Source organism: Lagenorhynchus albirostris, chromosome 16 (assembly GCF_949774975.1).
Source record: "Lagenorhynchus albirostris chromosome 16, mLagAlb1.1, whole genome shotgun sequence".
Lineage (NCBI taxonomy): Eukaryota > Metazoa > Chordata > Mammalia > Artiodactyla > Delphinidae > Lagenorhynchus > Lagenorhynchus albirostris.
This window is the reverse complement of record NC_083110.1, coordinates 51,881,698-51,903,820: the sequence shown is the minus strand read 5'-3', so window position 1 is coordinate 51,903,820 and position 22,123 is coordinate 51,881,698. Positions and strand designations below refer to the sequence as shown.

General features: G+C 39.9%; 1 non-coding gene across 1 annotated transcript; it reads left to right on the top strand.

The window, feature by feature from the left end:
* The first annotated feature begins 5,986 nt into the window (after window positions 1-5,986).
* LOC132507673 (U6 spliceosomal RNA) lies at window positions 5,987-6,093 on the top strand. Its single transcript, XR_009536252.1, has one exon. It is a non-coding gene; the product is annotated as a U6 spliceosomal RNA (small nuclear RNA).
* Window positions 6,094-22,123: the final 16,030 nt, after the last annotated feature.

Here is a 22,123-nt window from a genome sequence, read left to right as displayed (position 1 = left end):
ATTCATAAAAAACAAATGATGGAAGCAACCGAAATGTCCATCAATAGAGGAGTGGATAAACAGAATGTGATATATACACACAACAGACTATTAGCCATAAAAAGGAATTAAGTACCAATACATGATACAAAGTGGATGAATCTCAAAAACATTATGCTAAGTAAAAGGAGCCTGACACAAAAGGTCACATATTATATAATTCCATTTATATGAACTGTCCAGAATAGGTAAATCCATAGAGAAAGAAAGCAGATGGGAGATTGTCAATGGCTGGGGAAACGGGAAAAATAGGACAGGAATGCCTCATGGATATGGGGTTTTCTTTTGTGTGATGAACATGTTTTAGAACATGATACAGGTGGTGGTTGCATGACACTGTGAATGTACTAAATGCCATTGAATTGCACTTTTTTTTTTTTTTTTTAGTTTAGTTTTGGCTGCGTTGGGTCTTCATTGCTGCGCATGGGCGTTCTCTAGTTGCTGCGAGCGGGGGCTACTCTTCGATGCGGTTCGCGGGCTTCTCATTGCGATGGCTTCTCTTGTTGCAGAGCACAGGCTCTAGGCGCGTGGGCTTCAGTAGTTGCAGCACGCAGGCTCAGAAGTTGTGGCCCGTGGGCTCTAGAGTGCAGGCTCAGTAGTTGTGGCGCACGAGTTTAGTTGCTCTGCGGCATGTGGGATCTTCCCGGACCAGGGCTCGAACCCATGTCCCCTGCATTGGCAGGCGGATTCTTAACCACTGTGCCACCAGGGAAGTCCCAAATTGCACGGGTTTTTGTTTTGTTGTTTATTTAAGACCCATTTATTCTCTAGTTCTGCCCACACGGAGACACCCTCCTTGAAAAGGCGTTAAATCCTTCCCTTCACTGCAACACCTTGTGCTGAAAACACGTGTTCCAAGGTTTCAACTACGAGATCCACATTCTTAAAGCACTGATTCTTAAACCTCATCTAGATTTCTCCCCTTGGATGGGGGGAGATGACCCAAACACAGCGAAGAACAGCTCAGGACTGTGGGCTCTGCTCGCCCAGAAGACTTTGCAGCTCCCCTGACCACTCGGCTGGAGCCAGGATTAAGGCCCTGAGACGAGGGGCACCTGCTGGGCTGCTGCCACCACCACCGGCCCCCAACTCCTGTCCTCTTCACTAGGCTGGCTGTTACCTCTAGTTTCCCTGGAGTTTGGGGATTCCAGATGGTCTCTGCTCACACTTCTGTATCACGCCTGCTGCCTCAGCACTGCTGATCCACACAAAAGTTATTTGATAAGCCTGCAGGTTCTTTTTCATCAGAGGACATTCTCAAGGCCATGACTTCCCCCGGCTCCCCACTGCCCTTGCCGGCAGACTGGACGTGCGTGGCCGCCGTGCTGAGTCGCTGAGTCGGGCACAACACCCTGGCTCCACTCCGGCGCACTCTCCTGGAGAACTGAGGACCGTGCCCTGGGTTCATCAGCAGGATCTGTCTTGAAGCCAGTCCTAGAGTGACAAGAGCCACACCTGCAGGTCTATTCCACTGCCAGCCGCACAGGACCGAGCTGGGCCCACGGACCTTGGTCTGGATTGTGTTGGCTGGTCATTCTTGCCTGGGTTCACAGGCCAACAGCCGCCGTCCTTCCTCTCCTGCTCATCACTGCACCAGCGGCTCACTCCTACCTGCTGCTGTCACACGCCTGGCAACCTCGTGTTCCGGGGCCAGCCAAGAACTGAGACCCCAGCAGGCCCCTAGTTCCCAGCAGGCAAAGTCCCCATTAAATTACTGCTGTTTAGCCGTGTTCTCGAGGCTTCCGAGCCGGGAAAGTGCGGAGAGCATGGCAAGCCGCGGCGCCCCCAGCCCTGGACCCGCGATGCTCCGCCGAGGCGCCGGAACCTCGCCGTACCACGCCCCCCCAACACAAGCGATCTCTGCGCCCGCCTGTCCCGCGGACCCGGGTGCGCCTCCGGCCACCGCGACCCAGGACGGAAGCGCGGGGCGCGGGGCTCGGCCGGCGGCGGGCGCTGGGGCGGGGGGGGACCCGGGCTCTGGCCCCGAGGCTGCGCGGACCCGCCAGCCCCACCTCCGTCCCCGCCGCCTGGAAAAAGCTAAAATTGCACGTTTTTAAATGGCTTTATTTTATGTGAATTTCACCCCAATAAAAAAATTTAAGTTAATGTAGGAGATATCTAGACATAAGTATAGCTGTACGATGGTAAAGATGAGGGTAGCTAAGAGAATCTAATCTCAATCGTCTGTCTTTTCAACCTTTTTCCTCTATGCCTAGAGAATTTAACCTTGCAATTTTCTTCCTGCTGTCAAACCTTCCCTAACTTATTAACTTATTTTTTTCAAGCAACCACTCTATTTCTTCCTCTGTGAAATCATACTCTTTTAAAAATACAGTTTCTTCAAATTGTTTATTTTGTTCAACTCCCTTCTCTCCCACGGTCAATAGAAGAAGGTTTTATGAACCATAATAGCCCATACAACCCTTCTATTTTATCAGTGCAGACTTCAAAATTGACACATTTATATTTTGTAACTTTGTCTACAGTAATATGTATTGCATAATAAACAATGATAGTGGTTCTTCTTAGTGATTAGTGGTTATATGTCCCACTTTCAACAATAAAACTTTCCGACTTCTCTGATAAGTAGTATCATATCCTATCTTACAAAGAAAAAAAAAATCTTCTTTCAAGGTGTAGCATATCCTTTCTGTGGTCCTTAAGGGTCTGACATCAAAAACTTTTGATACCATATTACATTACTACAACTCAGGCATAAATAATATATCCTGGTACAGTCCTATAAATCAGATGAAATCATTATGATGAGAAGGCATATTCTTAATCTCTGCTGTAAAATATTAATATTAATATTAAAATATGAAAAACTATTGGTATACTTGGATTCTTACATTTCTGAGAAATCTGACTTTCACAGAAATTCTCAAAACACATGTAATTAGGGTTTCCCTGGTGGCACAGTGGTTAAGAATCTGCCTGCTACTGCAGGGACACAGGTTTGAGCCTGGTCTGGGAAGATCCCACATGCTGCGGAGCAACTAAGCCCATGCGCCACAACTACTGAGCCTGCACTCTAGAGCCCACGAGCCACAACTACTGAGCCCACGTGCCACAATTACTGAAGCCTGCGCACCTAGAGCCCGTGCTCTGCAATATGAGAAGCCACTGCAATGAGAAGCCTGCTCACTGCAACGAAGAGTAGCCCCTGCTTGCCGCAGCTAGAGAAAAGCTCGTGCGCAGCAACGAAGACACAACGCAGCCAAACATAAAATAATTATTTTTAAAAAGAATTTCCTTCCTTAAAACAAAAAACACGTAATTAGTCATATTCTATGTGTATGACCCAATTCTCGTTATTGAAGAGTGAAGAATGGTACCATTATCCCATACTATTATTTTGCTACAATTGTACTCAAGGAGAGTACAAAGGCCTCCAAAAAAGACCTCAAAGCTCCTCTTTCTTTAATCAACTTTTTTCTTGTTACACTGGATTTCCAAATAGCATTCAAAAGCTTAACCTTCTATCATGTTAAATCACCATCATCAACACCCGCATACACTTTTTCTCACTTAGCTGCACATTAGCAGCAACATTTAGGGAGGTTTTTTTAAAAATGCTGATGTCTGGGCCATACCCAAGACAAATTCAGTCAATATCTCTGGAGGAGGAGCCTTTACACTGGTATTAAAAGCCATTTGTCAAGTCATTCTAATTTATAGCCAAGGTTGGAAAATGCTGCCTTATACCTATAACCTATCTCTCTCCTCCCCTGAACAAGTGAGCTGCTTTAAAAAGATGTTTACACATTGTGCACCTCCAGATGTGATACCCAGAGAAGGATACAGTGCGGCCGAGGATGTACAACCTCAGTCTAATCACACAAAATCATCAGATGAACTTGAAATGAGGAAAATTCTATTTTAAAAAATGAAATGGGGGGTACTCTATTCTTCAAAAAAAGGCAGTATCATAGAAGGCAAATAAAAGCTGTGGACAGACTTGAGATTAAATAAAATTAAAACAATATGACAAGTACATGCAATACCTGCCCCTAAACTGGGTTTTGTATTAGGTAGAGAAAAGGAAAACATTCTATGAAGGACTTTATTAGATCATCTGACACAATTGTCATAAGCACAGTGGATATTTTTTTTCCATAAATTTATTTATTTATTTACTTTATTTTTGGCTGCGTTGGGTCTTTGTTGTTGCCCGTGGGCTTTCTCTAGTTGCAGCAAGCAGGGGCTGCTCTTTGTTGTGGTGCACAGGTTCTAGGCGCACGGGCTCAGTAGTTGTGGCTTGCAGGCTCTAGAGCGCAGGCTTAGGCTCAGTAGTTGTGGTGCATGGACTTAGTTGCTCCGCGGCATGTGGGATCTTCCCAGACCAGGGATTGAACCCGTGTCCCTTGTATTGGCAGGCGGATTCTTAACCACTTCGCCACCAGGGAAGTCGCAGCACAGTGTATTAAGTAAAGGTGTCAATGTAAAAATTGATATTTATAATTAACAATTGCTATATTCTGTAAGAAAATATTTCTGCTCTTAGGAAATGTACACTAGAGTATTTGGGATAAAAGGCCATGATATACGTAATTTACCCTCAAATGATTTAGAAAAAAAAATTATGCATGCACACACATACACACAGAACAAGGGATAAAGTAAATGGGATAAAATGTTAACAGTGGATAAACAACAAGGTCCTATTGCATAGCACAGGGAACATATTCAATATCCTGTGATAAACCATAATGGAAAAGAATGTGAAGAAGAATAAATATATGGACAACCAAGTCACTTTGCTTAACACAACATTGTAAACTATACTTCAATAAAATTTTCTAAAATGTTAACAGTAGGCAAATCTGGGAAAGATGTATGTGTTCTTTGTACTATTTTATGTTTATAGCTTTTTGTAAGTTTATTTCCAAAAAATACCATTTTAAAGATTTCTCTATTTTCTCACTTGTCACCTGCCCCCCCCGCCCCAATTTACTCCATTCTAGCTTCTGTCCACAATTCTTTACCCTCATCAATGACTTCCCTGTCCCTAATTTAAGGAAAAAATGTCAGTCTCTATCTTGCTTGATCTTTCAACAGCATTCATTCTGTTAATCACTCCCTCCATTTTGAAACACTCTTTCACCTGGCTTTCAACCTTTTAAAAGAAACACTCCTTTTCCTCAGTTTTTATTATTCTATTGTTGCCATACTCTCTTAGTTTTCCTCCTACCTCTTTGGCCACTACTTCTCAGTCTCGTCAAGGGAAGAGAGAATTCTTCCTTTGTACCTGAAATTTCCTAATGGAATAGTTCTGAACACTCTTTTCTTCTTATTCAACCCCCTTTACCCTCGGCAATCTCATGATTTAGATGATCATCTATAAAATGGACTCTTGAATTTGTTATCTACAGCTCCAACATTATAATCCAAATGCCTTCTTGATACTTACATGTAGATATTTTTAGACATCATAAACATAACATGACTGAGTCTTTCCTAGTTTTCTTCCAGCATTCTCCATCTTAATACATACCACCACCCTCCACTCAGTTTCTCCAGGTCCTATATGCCAACTGTGTACCCAATATATCTGCTTGGTAGTCTCAAAGTCACCTTGATCCCAATATGTCCAAGTCTAAACTCATAATTGCCTTCTCCAAATCTGCTCCTATTATAATATTCCATATCTCACCAAATGACAGTACTTTAGTTCACACACCTAAAACCCAAGAGTCATCCTTGATACCTCCCTCTTTCTTACTCCTTATCCAGGTGTAGTGGGTTGAATTGTGTCCCCCCAAAAGATATATCCAAGTCCTAACCGCAAGTACCTGTGAATGTGACTTTATTTAGAAAAGGGTCTTTGTAGATATAATTAAGATAAGGCTCCCAAAATGAGATAATCCTGGATTAGACATACCCCCTCTCCTAACAGACCTAATAAATAGGTGTGATGGATGTCATTATAAAAGAAAAAAGAGGAGTGCTCACTTTGGCAGCACATATACTAAAACTGGAATGATACAGAGCAGATCAGCATGGCCCCTGTGCAAGGATGACATGCAAATTCATGAAGTGTTCCATATTTTGGGGAGGGATAAATTAGGAGTTTGGGTTTAACATATACAAACTACTATATACAAAATAGATAATCAACAAGGACCTACTGTATAGCGCAAGGAACTCTACTTAATATTCTGTAATAACCTACATGGGAAAAGAATCTGAAAAAGAATGAATATATGTATATGTATAACTGAATCATTTAGCTGTACACCTGAAACTAATACAACATTGTAAATCAACTATACTCCAATATAAAATAAAAATTAAATTAAAAAAAATCAAATAGTGGGGGAAAAAAAGAAAGAAGAAGAGAAGACATGGAGTGTCTCCATGTCTCCACATGGAGACACTGGGAAGAAGGCCATGTGAAGATGGAGGAGGAGATTGGAATGAGGCATCTATAAGCCAGAGGAACCCAAAGGATTGCTGATGGTGCCATCAATTAGGAGAGGGGCATGAAGTGAATTCTCTTGCAGAGCCTTCAGAAGAAACCAACTCCGCCAACATCTTGATTTCAGACTTCTGGTCTTCAGAAGAAACCAACTCCGCCAACATCTTGATTTCAGACTTCTGGTCTCCAGAATTGTGAGAGAATAAATTTATGTTGTTTTAAACCACCAAATCTGTGGCAGTTTGTTATCACAGCCTTAGAAGGCTAATGTACCAACTAGTCACTAAAGTCTGTTTGTTTTACCCTCCTAAATATCTTTTTTAAATTATATAATACAATGTTATCCACTGTAGCTCACCATGTTTTACATCAGATCTTCTGAAATTAGACAGCTGAGAGACGCTTACAAACTTTCAGCTATAAGATGGATAAGGTCTAAGGATATAATGTAAATATCCTCTAAATGTGCTCACTTTACACTCTGTCTACCCACCCAGACTAAGTTACTATCATCTCTTTCCTGGGTGACAGAATTACCCTCCAACTGGTCTCTCCACATTCACTTGGGGCCACATTCAAACATTTTCCCATGCTGCAACCAAAGTACTTTTTTTTTTAAGATTTTTTTTTAAATGTGGACCATTTTTAAAGTTTTTATTGAATTTGTTACAATATTGCTTCCGTTTTATGTTTTGGTTTTTTGGCTGTGAGGCATGTGGGTTCTTAGCTCACCAACCAGGGATCGAACCCGCACCCCCTGCATTGGAAGGCGAAGTCTTAACCCCTGGACCCGCAGGGAAGTCCTGCCGGAGTACTTTTTCCTAGGAATTTTTTTTTTTTTTTTTTTTTTTTTTTTTTGCTGTACGCGGGCCTCTCACTGTCGCAGCCTCTCCCGTTGCGGAGCACAGGCTCCGGACGCGCAGGCTCAGCGGCCATGGCTCACGGGCCCAGCCGCTCCGCAGCATGTGGGATCTTCCCAGACCGGGGCACGAACCCGTGTCCCCTGCATCGGCAGGCGGACTCTCAACCACTGCGCCACCAGGGAAGCCCCTGGAGTACTTTTTAATAAACACATATCTGATCATGTCACTGCCCTGCTTTTTTAGTCACCTTTATATTAACCTTTCAACTTTTTAAAAGAAACACTTTTTCCTTAGGTTTCATTTCTCTATTGTCTCTATTTTTTTCTCCTACATTTTGGCTGTTTCTTCTAAGTACTCTTTGGGAGGGTTCCTCTTCCTTAATCCAAATGTAAGTGGCTTCCTATTCTCTTAAGGCCAGAGACAAAATCTTTTTCATGACCTACAAAGCTCTTCATGGTCTGTCTACCTATCTAGTCTCCCCTCCCACTTCTCTCCTAAACTCCCTGAACTTCTGTTGTGTTGGTCTTCTTTTTGTCATAGTTACTACAAAGCTCCTTGTGCAAGCTTCTATATCTAGGTTGTTCTCCATGATGACCTGGGTCTGTGTTATGCTGATTTTTATCTGCCTCTCCAATCTCATCTCTCATTTCCTTTCTCCTCACTCAGCATTTTTCACATCAACTTTTCCCTGTTTCTGAAATTATGTGCTCAGCCCCTTCTCCTTAAGGGTCTTTGTGCATGTTGGTCCCCCTGCCTAGAAGACTCTTCCCCACCTTGTTAACCTGATTAACTCCTACGCTTTTTCAGGACTCAGTTTTAATGTCACCTCCTCAGAGAAGCCTTCTCTGATCTCCACTCCAATTGCTTAGACTCCAGTTATATGCTTTCATAGCACCTTTTTTCTTTGTAGTCAGTATCACAGCTATAATTTTATATGTATATATATAAATATATTTGGTTGGCATTTGTACACACACACACACACACACACACACACACACTACACTACAAGCTCTATGAGGGGAGGGAGTATGGCTGTTTTGTTCACCTTCTTAGCAATAGTATCAACCACAGTGCCAAGAACATAGTAGCAATAAACATTTATTAAAAGAATACATGAATAAATGGGTGAATAAAACTACTATCAAATATGTGTCTAGTTTCCAGGAAATTCCCAACTCAACAGATTAAGCATATCTATGATCCTCAAGACCATAATCCAAAAACTGCCTGATGCTGATTCCTATTTACACTCTTAAACACATGCAATTTCATTGTCCATGGATGAACGTTTAACCTAAAGATGGTTCGTTTTGTATGAGTATGCACTAGTGAAACCTAAAATAACTATAGGTTGTCCTCACTATATACAGATCTGAAAGCTGAGTCTTTGATGACAAACTGACTAAACAAAATTGTGGTCAGTATGTCCATTTGAAAATTGGCTGACAAGATGTGGAATAAATTTGGTATCAAAATCCAAATAAAGTTCTGTGAAACAATCTTCTGTGTGCCTATGTGACTTGGATTGCTGCTGAAATCATCCTCAACTTCCACAAATGATTTAAATTCCATGCATGCCTGGTAAAGCCTCAGCCAGTAAGAGAAGGTGACTAGGACTAAGGTTGTGGGTTATAGTTAGATAACAAGTATTGAGAATATGTGTATTGCAGATTAACCAGAAGGGTGAGACACATGTGGGAAATGAATGATAGTAAGATCACAAAGCAGCTGCTGTTTGGTAAACAACAGCGGGCCAGCCACAAACCAAGAGACTGATGAGATGCTCTAGAAATGCATACTGATCCTTTGGGGAAGCAAACTGATACCGCATATCAAGAGGCACTGCAATCCTACTCCTGGGAATCTGTCATAAGGAAATAATTCAAGAGACTAAAATAAAAGCTATAAAAAGATGCTTGTAACAAAATGCTTAATAGTTAAAAATTAGAAATTACTTAAATTGTCAATAATATGGGAAGTGTAGGAAAAACTAGGTATATCAGTGAAATATTATGAAGATAATTAAAATGATAAAAATACAGAAATATGGGGAAATTTTACAAAATAATATTAAATAAAAGGTAGAGATACACAATTGCGTATCGTGATTATAATGACATATAAAATCTGCATCTCTAGCTTGATAATGGTCAAAAAGGATAGATATGAAGAGAATGATGGAGTTTTTTGGATTTTTATACTTCCTTTTATGATATTTTAAAATTGATTAAATGGCAATTCTTTAAAGAATAGTCTGAAAAGCACTTCCAACTACATGTCATAGCTATGAATTGTGAAGAAGCAAGAGTTGCAAGTATTTTTTACGCTGCAAGAGGGCATTCAGCTACAGTTGGAGAAAAAAGCATCTACAAGCCTACATTTAAAGACTATGCACAGACTTACAAAAACAATGACCTGTTCTGCAAATAGTTGGTACTGCTATAATCAAATGAGAGTTTTTACATAAATTCACTATGAGGAGGACTAACATTTGTTAAGTGTTAGTATTTTCAGAAACGTTTGGGGCCAGACCTGAAGTAGGTTAAATATTTCTCATTTTTTCAGTGATGTCTGTATTTTGATAACAAAAGTATAACAGGAAGCCATTTTGCAATAAAACATAAACAGAAAAATCTTTAAAAAGCCACAATCCCTCTACCCAGCACTAATCAAATTCAATACTAATTGAATACTCTTTTATAGATAATTTAATTTGCTGTGTTGTTTCCTAATCTGTGGATGAAAATAAGCTTATTTAACCAACCCCATTATTGGACATTTTGATGTCTCCCAATTGTTTACTGTTATAAACACTGCAGCAGTTTGATTCATTGTATATAAATATCTGTACATATCTTTGGCTATTTTCTCAGGAAAATTTATCAGAAATGGAATAATAGGGGAAATCATATAAATATACATTTTTTTTATTAGACTTGAAAGCCAAAGATTTTGCTTTCCTTTACATGTTTTTTTCCTATGTCCAATTAAATCTCCTTTCTATCCATTAAATTCTCATCCATTATCCAAAACCCAGTTTTGTGACTTCCGTGGTGGCACAGTGGTTAGGAATCTGCCTGCCAATGCAGGGGATACGGGTTTGAGCCCTGGTCCAGGAAGATCCCACATGCCGTGGAGCAACGAAGCCTGTGCACCACAACTACTGAAGTCCGTGCGCCAAAACTACTGAAGCCCACACGCCACAACTACTGAAGGCCACGCACCACAACTACTGAAGCCCACGCACCTAGAGCCCGCGCTCTGCAACAAGAGAAGCCACCGCAATGAGAAGCCCGCGCACCGCAACGAAGAGTAGCCCCCGTTGGCTGCAGCTAGAGAAAGCTTGCTGCAGCAACGAAGACCCAATGCACCCAAAATTAAATAAATAAATAAATAAATGTATACAAAACCCAGTTTTAAGCTCTATTTTCCAAGACAATTTCAGTGAGTACTCCAATGCCCACTGATCTCCCACATCTTGTACTTTTACTTATTTTGAAATAATTTGAGACTTATAAAAATTTGCAAAAACAGCACAAGGTATTTCCATATGCTCTTCATTTAGATTCCCCAAATATTAATATCTAACGTAACCACAATACAATTATCAAAATAATGGGGCTTCCCTGGTGGCGCGGTGGTTGAGAGTCCGCCTGCCGATGCAGGGGACGCGGATTTGTGCCCCGGTCCGGGAGGATCCCACATGCCGCGGAGCGGCTGGGCCCGTGAGCCATGGCCGCTAAGCCTGTGCGTCCGGAGCCTGTGCTCCGCAGCGGGAGGGGCCCCAACAGTGAGAGGCCCGCGTACCGCAAAAAAAAAAAAAAAAAAAAAGGAAAAAGAAACATTGCTATCATACTATTACCTAATCTATAGACCTTCCTTAAATATTTCATTTTGTCCCACTAATGTTCTTGATCTGGTGCAGGATCAAGCATTCCTTTTAGTTTTCATGTCTCCTTCTACCCCTCCAATGCAGGAGTTTCTCAGTCTTTCATGACCTCAGGGCTAACTCAGGGCACAGGGCCCTGCCCTGCACATTTGATTTAATACTGTTATTGTTGTCTTGAAATTCTTTATGATTTTTAAAGAAATTTTGAAAATTTCACATTTGAATTTTACCAGGGCTCTGTAAATTATGTAGCTGATTCTGAATGACCTGGACACTTTTGAAGAAGATTGGCCAGTTGTTTTATAAGATCCCTCAGTTTAGGTTTGGTTTCATTGTTTCCTCATAATTCAATTCAGGTTATACATGTTTAGTAAGAATACTACCGAAGTGATGTTGTGTTCTCATCCATTGCAGCAGGAGGCGCATAATACTGGTTTATCCCAATACTTGTGATATTAACTTTAATAATTTAGTCAAGATGATGCCTTCCAGTTTTCTGCACTGTGAAGTCACTATTTGGTCCTTTGACACACATTTTCAAATTGCTTTGTGAAAAGGTTGTACAGTTTTACATTCCCTACCAGCATTGTGTGTAAGCACCCATCTTCCTGAAACCTAACCAAAGATAGATTGTATCTCTTTAAAAAACTCCCCAACTTTATATCAGTAAAAGGACTTCTCTTAATTATTTCTAACTACTTTTCTTTGAAAAGTACTACCGGACTTCCCTGGTGGCACAGTGGTTAAGAATCTGCCTTCCAATGCAGGGGACACGGGTTCGAGCCCTGGTCCGGGAAGATCCCACATGCTGCGGAGCAGCTAAGCCTGTGGGCCACAACTACTGAGCCTGTGCTCTAGAGCCCATGAGCGACAACTACTGAGCCCACGTGCCACAACTACTGAAGTCCACATGCCTAGAGCCCGTGCTCTGCAACAAGAGAAGCCACCGCAATGAGAAGCCCGCGCACCACAATGAAGAGTAGCCCCCACTTGCCACAACTAGAGAAAGCCCAAGCGCAGCAATGAAGACCCAATGCAGCCATAAATAAATAAATAAATAAATAAATAAATTCATTTAAAATAAAACAAAGAAAAGTACTACTAATGAAGCTGGACCTCCCTCCCCCACCCCACCCCACTCCCATATTAGCCATTTACATTTCTTCTTTTGAGACTAAGTAAAAAATTTCTTTGTCCAACCTTCTTGTAGTCCACCTTAGTGATTAGATAATCCTAAGAAATATTTGTGAGTTGAAAGGGGATCATGGAGAAGTATACAGATTATGGGCACAGGGTTTTAAATGTTTAGGAAAAGTAAACAGAAATCTCCTTTAGAAGATGACAATTATCTTTAGTATACAACTGTGTGTTGTAAATTCCTGAAGGGGAATGTGATAAACTGGATCTGGATCTAGGCTACTGGGGGAAAGGAGAACCCCAGTGGCTTACTCACAATGGATGTGTGAAGGATAAAAGGGATACAGGAGAAAATAGAATTGAATAGAAGATTCTAGGATGCTCTGTTGGAGAGCAGTGGGGATGAGGTAATCATAAAACAGAAAACCCCTGATAATTGAGTTATTCTGATGATCCAGCTGGCATGACTTAGTCAAATCAAGTATGTGCATAACCTATGACCCAGCAATTCCATTCCTGGTTATACCCTTCAAAGGAATTTCTCACTCGTCCCTAAGAGGATATGTTAGAGGATGCTCATTAAAGTGTGCCAGTGTTGTTGTTGCTGTTCTTGTGTGAGGTGGAAAAGAATTGGAGACAATTCTGAATTGGAGTAAATGTATAATAATCAAGATGAAGAACTATGTAACAAATAGTAACAACAGATTAGATATACACAGAGCATGATTAGTATACACAGATATACACAGAACAACTATGTTAAAAACAGTGCCAAGTGAAAAAGAAATGAGAATAATAATACAATATCATTTACATAAGTTAATAACACATACATAGAAAACAAATATACCTTTTTTCAAGAACATGAATTTAAAAAATCTGTATTAAAATGGTTGCATATGGAAGAGAGAAAGGAATTGCTAAAAGGGGATAAAACTGAGTATACTGATAAATAAAAAATGTAACAGGGGACTTCCCTGGTGGTGCAGTGGTTAAAAACTGACCTGCCAATGCAGGGGACATGGGTTCGAGCCCTGGTCCGGGAAGATCCCACATACCACGGAGAAACTAAGCCCGCACACGCCACAACTACTGAGCCTGTGCTCTAGAGCCCGTGAGGCACAACTACTGAGCCCACATGCCACAACTACTGAAGCCCGCGTGCCTAGAGCCCATGTTCCACAGCAAGAGAAGCCACCGCAACGAGAAGCCCACACACTGCAACGAAGAGTAGCCCCCGCTCACTGTAACTAGAGAAAGCCTGGGTGCAGCAACGAAGACCAAATGCAGCCAAAAATAAATAAGTAAATTTTAAAAAATCTTAAAAAAAATGTAACTGAGAGTCTTTGCATGGATGAATGACGATAATGTGTCAAGAACTGAGGAAGGTGTTAACTCTCTGCATTAAAAGAAGAAGAAAGAAATAAGGGAAGGGAGGAAAGAAAAAATGGAAGAAAGTAAGAAGAAAAAAAGAAAAAGCAAGAGAGAGCAAACTGACCAGTAATAAGCCTCTGCTCCCTTGGATCACAGGGCTTTGCATATGCTGTTTCCATTTGCTAAAAATTCTAATCATGACCACCACCACACACAGACACACACACACACACACACGCACACAGAGTTAATTCCTCTTTCCTTCAGATCTCAGCTCAGTCATCATTTCTTTAGTAAAAGCCTCCTATGACCTCTCTGATGAGGCCACAACATCCCCCTATTATTAATATAATAGGTCTTAACACTGTATACTCTCTTTTCTGGCACTAATTACAACAAAACGTTTTAGAATTAGAAAACTTTACATTTATTTGTGTGGTTCTTTGACTAATATCTGCTTCCCACTAGTAGACCAAAGCCCAACAAAGGCAGGGATGGTATCATTTTCTCGTTCTCATGCCCTGACACTGGCTGATAGAGAGTAAGAGGCCAGTTAATATTTGTTACATAAGTGAATTAATAAAAGGGTAAATGAATGAACTGACAATAAAGATTGGAAAAGAGAAAGTGGAAGAACTATGAAAATACCCTCACAGAAGGTCTTGAAATTATTTACCATAAAGAAGGAGGGACTGCTTCTTAATTTTGCCACACCTTTTGCATGCCAGGTGCCATACACCATATCACTAACAGGTAAGTATTGTTACCCTCATTTTATTTTTTTATTTTTTATTTACTTATTTTTGGCTGCATTGGGTCTTCGTTGCTGCACGTGGGCTTTCTCTAGTTGCGGTGAGCAGGGGCTACTCTTCGCTGTGGTGTGCAGGCTTCTCATTGTGGTGGCTCCTCTTGTGGAGCACGGGCTCTAGGCATGCAGACTTTAGTAGTTGTGGCACGTGGGCTCAGTAGTTGTGGCTCACAGACTCTAGAGTGCAGGCTCAGTAGTTGGGGTGCACGGGCTTAGTTTCTCCATGGCATGTGGGATCTTCCTGGACCAGGGCTTGAACCTATGTCCCCTGCATTGGCAGGTGGGTTCTTAACCACTGCGCCACCAGGGAACCCCTCCCCCATTTTAGAAGGTAGTTAAAAACTAAGTCTTTCTGCCCTCAATGTTCATGCTTTTTTCCATATACCATTTAGGATGTGGGGATTGAGAGAAACTGGAAAAGGGGAATATTCACCAAGAGTGCTGAATAGAAGGCAAAGGAAAAAAGAGACGGAGAGAAAACAAGGGTTTAGCAGAATGCAAGAGGATACTAAGCTAAAAAGGGAGATAGCTACCAAAACACTACTTTTGACCTAAAGCCAAAAGTGATTGATCTGAAAGCAGTTCACCCTTGCGATGGAGAGTAAGAATAGGCTGAACTAGAGTAGAAGCAAGAAGAACTACAATTCTACAGCCTATGGAAGGAAAAACCACATTCACAGAAAGATAGACAAAATGAAAAGGCAGAGGACTCTGTACCAGATGAAGGAACAAGATAAAATCCCAGAAAAACAACTAAATGAAGTGGAGATAGGCAACCTTCCAGAAAAAGAATTCAGAATAATGATAGTGAAGATGATCCAGGACCTCGGAAAAACAATGGAGGCAAAGATTGAGAAGATGCAAGAAATATTTAACAAAGACCTAGAAGAATTAAAGAACAAAGACCTAGAAGAATTAAAGAACAAACACCTAGAAGAATTAAAGAGCAAACAAACAGAGATGAACAATACAATAACTGAAATGAAAAATACAGTAGAAAGAATCAGTAGCAGAATAACTGAGGCAGAAGAACAGATAAGTGACCTGGAAGACAGAATGGTGGAATTCACTGCTGCGAAACAGAATAAAGAAAAAAGAATGAAAAGAAATGAAGACAGCCTAAGGGACCTATGGGACAACATTAAACACAACAACGTTCGCATTATAGGGGTCCCACAAGGAGAAGAGAGAGAGAAAGGACCCAAGAAAATATTTGAAGAGATTATAGTTGAAAACTTCCCTAACATGGGAAAGGAAATAGCAACCCATGTCCAGGAAGTGCAGAGAGTCCCAGGCAGGATAAACCCAAGAAGAAACACACTGAGACACATAGTAATCAAATTGACAAAAATTAAAGACAAAGAAAAATTATTGAAAGTAACAAGGGAAAAACGACAAAAAACATACAAAGGAACTCCCATAAGGTTAACAGCTGATTTCTCAGCAGAAACTCTACAAGCCAGACAGGGCATGATATACTTAAAGTGATGAAAGGGAAGAACCAACAACCAAGATGACTCTACCCAGCAAGGATCTCATTCAGATTTGATGGAGAAATCAAAAGCTTTACAGAAAAGCAAAAGCTAAGAGAATTCAGCACCACCAAACCAGCTCTACAACAAATGCTAAAGGAACTTCTCTAAGTGGGAAACAAAAGAGAAGAAAAGGACCTACAAAAACAAACCCATAACAATTAAGAAAATGGTAATAAGAACATACATATCAATAATTACTTTAAATGTGAATGGATTAAATGCTCCAACCAAAAGACACAGGCTTGCTGAATGGATAAAAAAACAAGACCCATATATATGCTGTCTACAAGAGACCCACTTCAGACCTAGGAACACATACAGACTGAAAGTGAGGGGACGGAAAAAGATATTTCCATGCAAATGGAAATCGAAAGAAAGCTGGAGTACCAATAATCATATCAGATAAAATAGACTTTAAAATAAAGAATGTTACAAGAGACAAGGAAGGACACTACATAATGATCAAGGGATCAATCCAAGAAGAAGATATAACAATTATAAATATATATGCACCCAACATAGGAGCACCTCAATACATAAGGCAACTGCTAAGAATTATAAAAGAGGAAATTGACAGTAACACAATAATAGTGGGGGGCTTTAACACCTCACTTACACCAATGGTCTGATCATCCAGAAAGAAAATTAATAAGGAAACACAAGCTTTAAATGACACAATAGACCAGACAGATTTAATTGATATTTATAGCACATTCCATCCAAAAATAGCAGATTACAGTTTCTTCTCAAGTGCACATGGAATATTCTCCAGGATAGATCACATCTTGGGTCACAAATCAAGCTTGGTAAATTTAAGAAAATTAAAATCATATCAAGCATCTATTCCGACCACAACGCTATGAGATTAGAAGTTAATTACAGGGAAAACATGTAAAAAACACAAACATACAGAGGCTAAACAATACGTTATTAAATAACTAAGAGATCACTTAAGAAATCAAAGAGGAAATCAAAAAATACCTAGAGACAAATGACAATGAACACGACGATCCAAACCTATGGGACACAGCAAAAGCAGTTCTAAGAGGGAAGTTTATAGCAATACAACCTACCTCAAGAAACAAGAAAAATCTCAAATAAACAATCTAATCTTATACCTCAAGGAACTAGAGAAAGAAGAACAAACAAAACCTGAAGTTAGTACAAGGAAAGAATTCATAAAGATCAGAATAGAAATAAATGAAATAGAAACAAAGAAAACAATAGCAAAGATCAATAAAACTAAAAGCTGGTTCTTTGAGAAAATAAACAAAACTGATAAACTTTAGCCAGACTCGTCAAGAAAAAGAGGGAGAGAACTCCAATCAATAAAATTAGAAATGAAAAAGGAGAAGTTACAATGGACACTGCAGAAATACAAAGCATCCTAAGAGACTACTACAAGCAACTCTATGCCAATAAAATGGACAATCTGGAAGAAATGGACAAATTCTTAGAAAGGTATAACCTTCCAAGACTGAACCAGGAAGAAATAGAAAATATGAACAGACCAATCACAGGCACTGAATTTGAAACTGTGATTAAAAATCTTCCAACAAACAAAAGTCCAGGACCAGATGGCTTCATGAGTGAATTGTATCAAACATTTAGAGAAGAGCTAACACCAATCCTTCTCAAACTCTTCCAAAAATTGCAGAGGAAGGAACACTCTCAAACTCATGCTATGAGGACACCATCACCCTGATAGCAAAACCAGACAAAGATACTACACAAAAAGAAAATTACAGACCAATATCACTGATGAATATAGACGTAAAAATCCTCAACAAAATACTAGCAAACAGAATCCAACAACACATTAAAAGGATCATACACCATGATCAAGTGGGATATATCCCAGGGATGCAAGGGATTCTTCAATATACGCAAATCAATCAGTGTGATACACCATATTAACAAATTGAAGGATAAAAACCATATGATCATCTCAATAGATGCAGAAAAAGCTTTTGACAAAATTCAACACCCATTTATGATAAAAACTCTCCAGAAAGTGGGCATAGAGGGAACCTACCTCAACAGAATAAAGGCCATATACGACAAACCCACAGCAAACATCATTCTCAATGGTGAAAAACTGAAAGCATTTCCTCTAAGATCAGGAATGAGACAATGATGTCCACTCTCGCCACTATTATTCAATATAGTTTTGGAAGTCCTAGCCATGGCAATCAGAGAAGAAAAAGAAATAAAAGGAATCCAAATAGGAAAAGAAGAAGTAAAACTGTCACTGTTTGCAGATGACATGGTACTATACATAGAGAATCCTAAAGATGTCACCAGAAAACTACTAGAGCTAATCAATGAATTTGGTAAGGTTGCAGGATACAAAATTAATGCACAGAAATCTCTTGCATTCCTATACACTAACAACGAAAGATCAGAAAGAGAAATGAAGGAAACAATCCCATTCACCATTGCCACAAAAAGAATAAAATGCCTAGGAATAAATCTACCTAAGGAGGTAAAAACCTGTACTCAGAAAACTATAAGACACTGATGAAAGAAATCAAAGATGACACAAACAGATGGAGAGATATACCATGTTCTTGGATTGGAAGAATCAATATTGTGAAAATGATTATGCTACCCAAAGCAATCTACAGATTCAGTGCAATCCCTATCAAATTACCAGTGGCATTTTTTACAGAAGTAGAACAAAAAATCTTAAAACTTGTATGGAGACACAGAAGACCCGAATAGCCAAAGTGGCCTTTAGGGAAAAAAACGGAGCTGGAGGTATCAGACTCCCTGACTTCAGACTATACTACAAAGCTACAGTAATCAAGACAATATGGTACTGGCACAAAAACAGAAATATAGATCAATGGAACAGGATAGAAAGCCCAGAGATAAACCCACGCACCTCTGGTCAACTAATCTATGACAAAGGAGGCAAGGATATACAGTGGAGAAAAGACAGCCTCTTCAATAAGTGGTGCTGGGAAAACTGGACAGCTACATGTAAAAGAATGAAATTAGAACACTCCCTAACACCATACACAAAAATAAACTCAAAATGGATTAGAGACCTAAATGTAAGACCAGACACTATAAAACTCTTAGAGGAAAACATAGGAAGAACACCCTTTGACATAAGTCACAGCAAGATCTTTTTTGATCCACCTTGTGGAGTAATGGAAATAAAATAAATAAATAAATAAATGAGACCTAATGAAACTTAAAAGCTTTTGCAAAGCAAAGGAAACTACAAACAAGACGAAAAGACAACCCTCAGAATGGGAGAAAATATTTGCAAATGAATCAACGGACAAAGGATTAATCTCCAAAATATATAAAGAGCTCATGCAGCTCAACATTAGAAAAACAAACAATCTAATCAAAAAATGGGCAGGGGCTTCCCTGGTGGCGCAGTGGTTGAGAGTCCGCCTGCCGATGCAGGGGACACGGGCTTGTGCCCTGGTCCAGGAAGATCTCACATGTCGTGGAGCGGCTGAGCCCGTGAGCCATGCCCGCTGAGCCTGCGCATCTGAAGCCTGTGCTCCACAACAATGAGAGGCCACAACAATGAGAGGCCTGCTTAACACAAAAAAAAAAACAAAAAATGGGCAGAAGACTTAAATAGACATTTCTCCAAAGAAGACATACAGATGGCCAAGAAGCACATGAAAAGCTGCTCAACATCACTAATTATTAGAGAAATGCAAATCAAAACTACCATGAGGTATCACCTCACACCCGTCAGAATGGCCATCATCAGAAAATCTACAAACAACAAATGCTGGAGAGGGTGTGGAGAAAAGGGAACCCTCTTGCACTGTTGGTGGGAATGTAAATGGATACAGTCACTATGGAGAACAGTATGGAGGTTCCTTAAAAAACTAAAAATAGAATTGCCATATGACCCAGCAATCCCACTACTGGGCATATACCCAGAGAAAACCATAATTCAAAAAGACACATGCACCCCAATGTTCATTGCAGCACTATTTACCATAGCCAGGTCATGGAAGCAGCCTAAATGCCCATCAACAGATGAATGGATAAAGAAGATGTGGCATATATATACAATGGAATATTACTCAGCCATAAAAAGGAACAAAATTGGGTCATTTGTAGAGACGTGGATGGGTCTAGAGACTGTCATAAAGAGTGAAGTAAGTCAGGAAGAGAAAAACAAATATTGTATATTAATGCACATATGTGGAACCTAGAAAACTGGTACAGATGAACTGGTTTGCAGGTCAGAAATAGAGACACAGATGTAGAGAACAAATGTATGGACACCAACAGGGGATAGTGGCAGGGGGGGTGGGTGGTGGTGTGATGAATTGGGAGATTGGGATTGACATATATACACTAACATGTATAAAATAGATAACTAATAAGAACCTGCTGTATAAAAAATAAATAAAATAAAATTTAAAAATTCAAAAGAAAAACACAAAAGAATAGGCTGAACTAATATTATGCAGTGCCATCCTGAGATTTAAAATCTAGATGCATGGGTCTTACATTTCAAGCGTCTTTAGGGGCCAGTAAGGCTGATGGATATCAGACAACAGGAAGTAGTGGGGCCTGTGCGGGAACCGAGACTGAATAATGAGTGTACGCCCTACCTAAAGGCATTAAAAAATCAGTGAAAAATATCACACAAACATACACAATTTTAACCAAACAAAACTATTCCTCTGGCAGAGTCTAGCCCATGAGCCTCTAGTTTGTGCCCCTGTGACTGCTCTAAATTCTAGAGAAAAGAGCTGACCATGTCAAAGAAATAAGTAACAGAAAACATCCAGAAGAGCTACAGTAATCAAAATCTACAACAAGCAAATGGGGTATATAAATTTATACCTAGAATTCATCTTAATCCATCAGTTAAATTTAATCCAAAAAACAGTAAATATTAATTGATTATTTGTAGATACAAAGTAATGACCTAAGTGTCTGGGGTTAAAAGATGGAATATGTTACTACTTCTGTACTTTGGTATTTAGTTCTCAGTTCGGGTCCCACAAGGTTTTATGAATGGGCAGTTACACAGGTTACAGGTTACAAAATAACCTTTATTGTCTGCTCAGTAGAAAAATCAGTCCCTCATCCTGTCCATGATTTAAATCTCACCTACATGTCCATTCAGCTTTAAACCTATCATAGTCATGTAATGTCCTGTATCCTAAAATTGTCTCTTGTCTATCTATATAAAAATTCTGATTTCTTTAGTCTTTGGTGATAATAACTTGTGTTTGAATTCAAGTGCCTACTCAGGTCCCAGTAAAGATGCTCAATAAATGTTCACTGAACCCAAAACTAATGTTTTTGAAATATGTCCACAAATATTTTGATATTTTCTCTTCAAAAAAGTGAACTCTGGGAATTCCCTGGCAGTCCAGTGGTTAGAAATCCACGCTTTCACTGCTGAGGGCATAGGTTCAATCCCTGGTCGGGGAACTAAGATCCCACAAGACACACAGCGCAGCCAAAAAAAAAAGAAAAAAGTGAACTCTAACTCCCCTATCATTAGGAGTGGTCTGAATTAAGTGACTCACTTTTAATAAACTGAACAGTGGAAGTGATGACTTCCAAGACTAGATCTTAAAAAGGCAGAGTTTTCTTCTTGCTCTCTCTTGGATAACTTGCTCTGGGGGAAGCCAGTTGCTGTGTCATGAAGACATTCAAGCAGCCCTATGGTGGTGAGAAACCGAAGCTTGCTGCCGACAGCCAGTAAGGAACTGATGCTTCTTGCCAAGAGCCATATGAGTGAGCCATCTTAGAAGTTAATCCTTGAGCCTCAGTAAAGTCTTCATACGACTGCAGCCTTGACCAACAGCTAGATTGCAACTTCCAGAACCAGAACCGTCCTGATAAACCACTCCTAAACTCCAGACCCACAGACACTATGTGAAATAATAAATGTTTATTATTGTTTTAAGTTGTTAACTTCTAGGGTAATTTGTTAAGCAGAAATAGATAACTCATACGCCTACTGAAATTATCATCATGTTATGACATACACACGTCTTATGTCTAAAACCTAGCTGTTTTGGAGCCTCTTTCACTTACCTTCTTCCC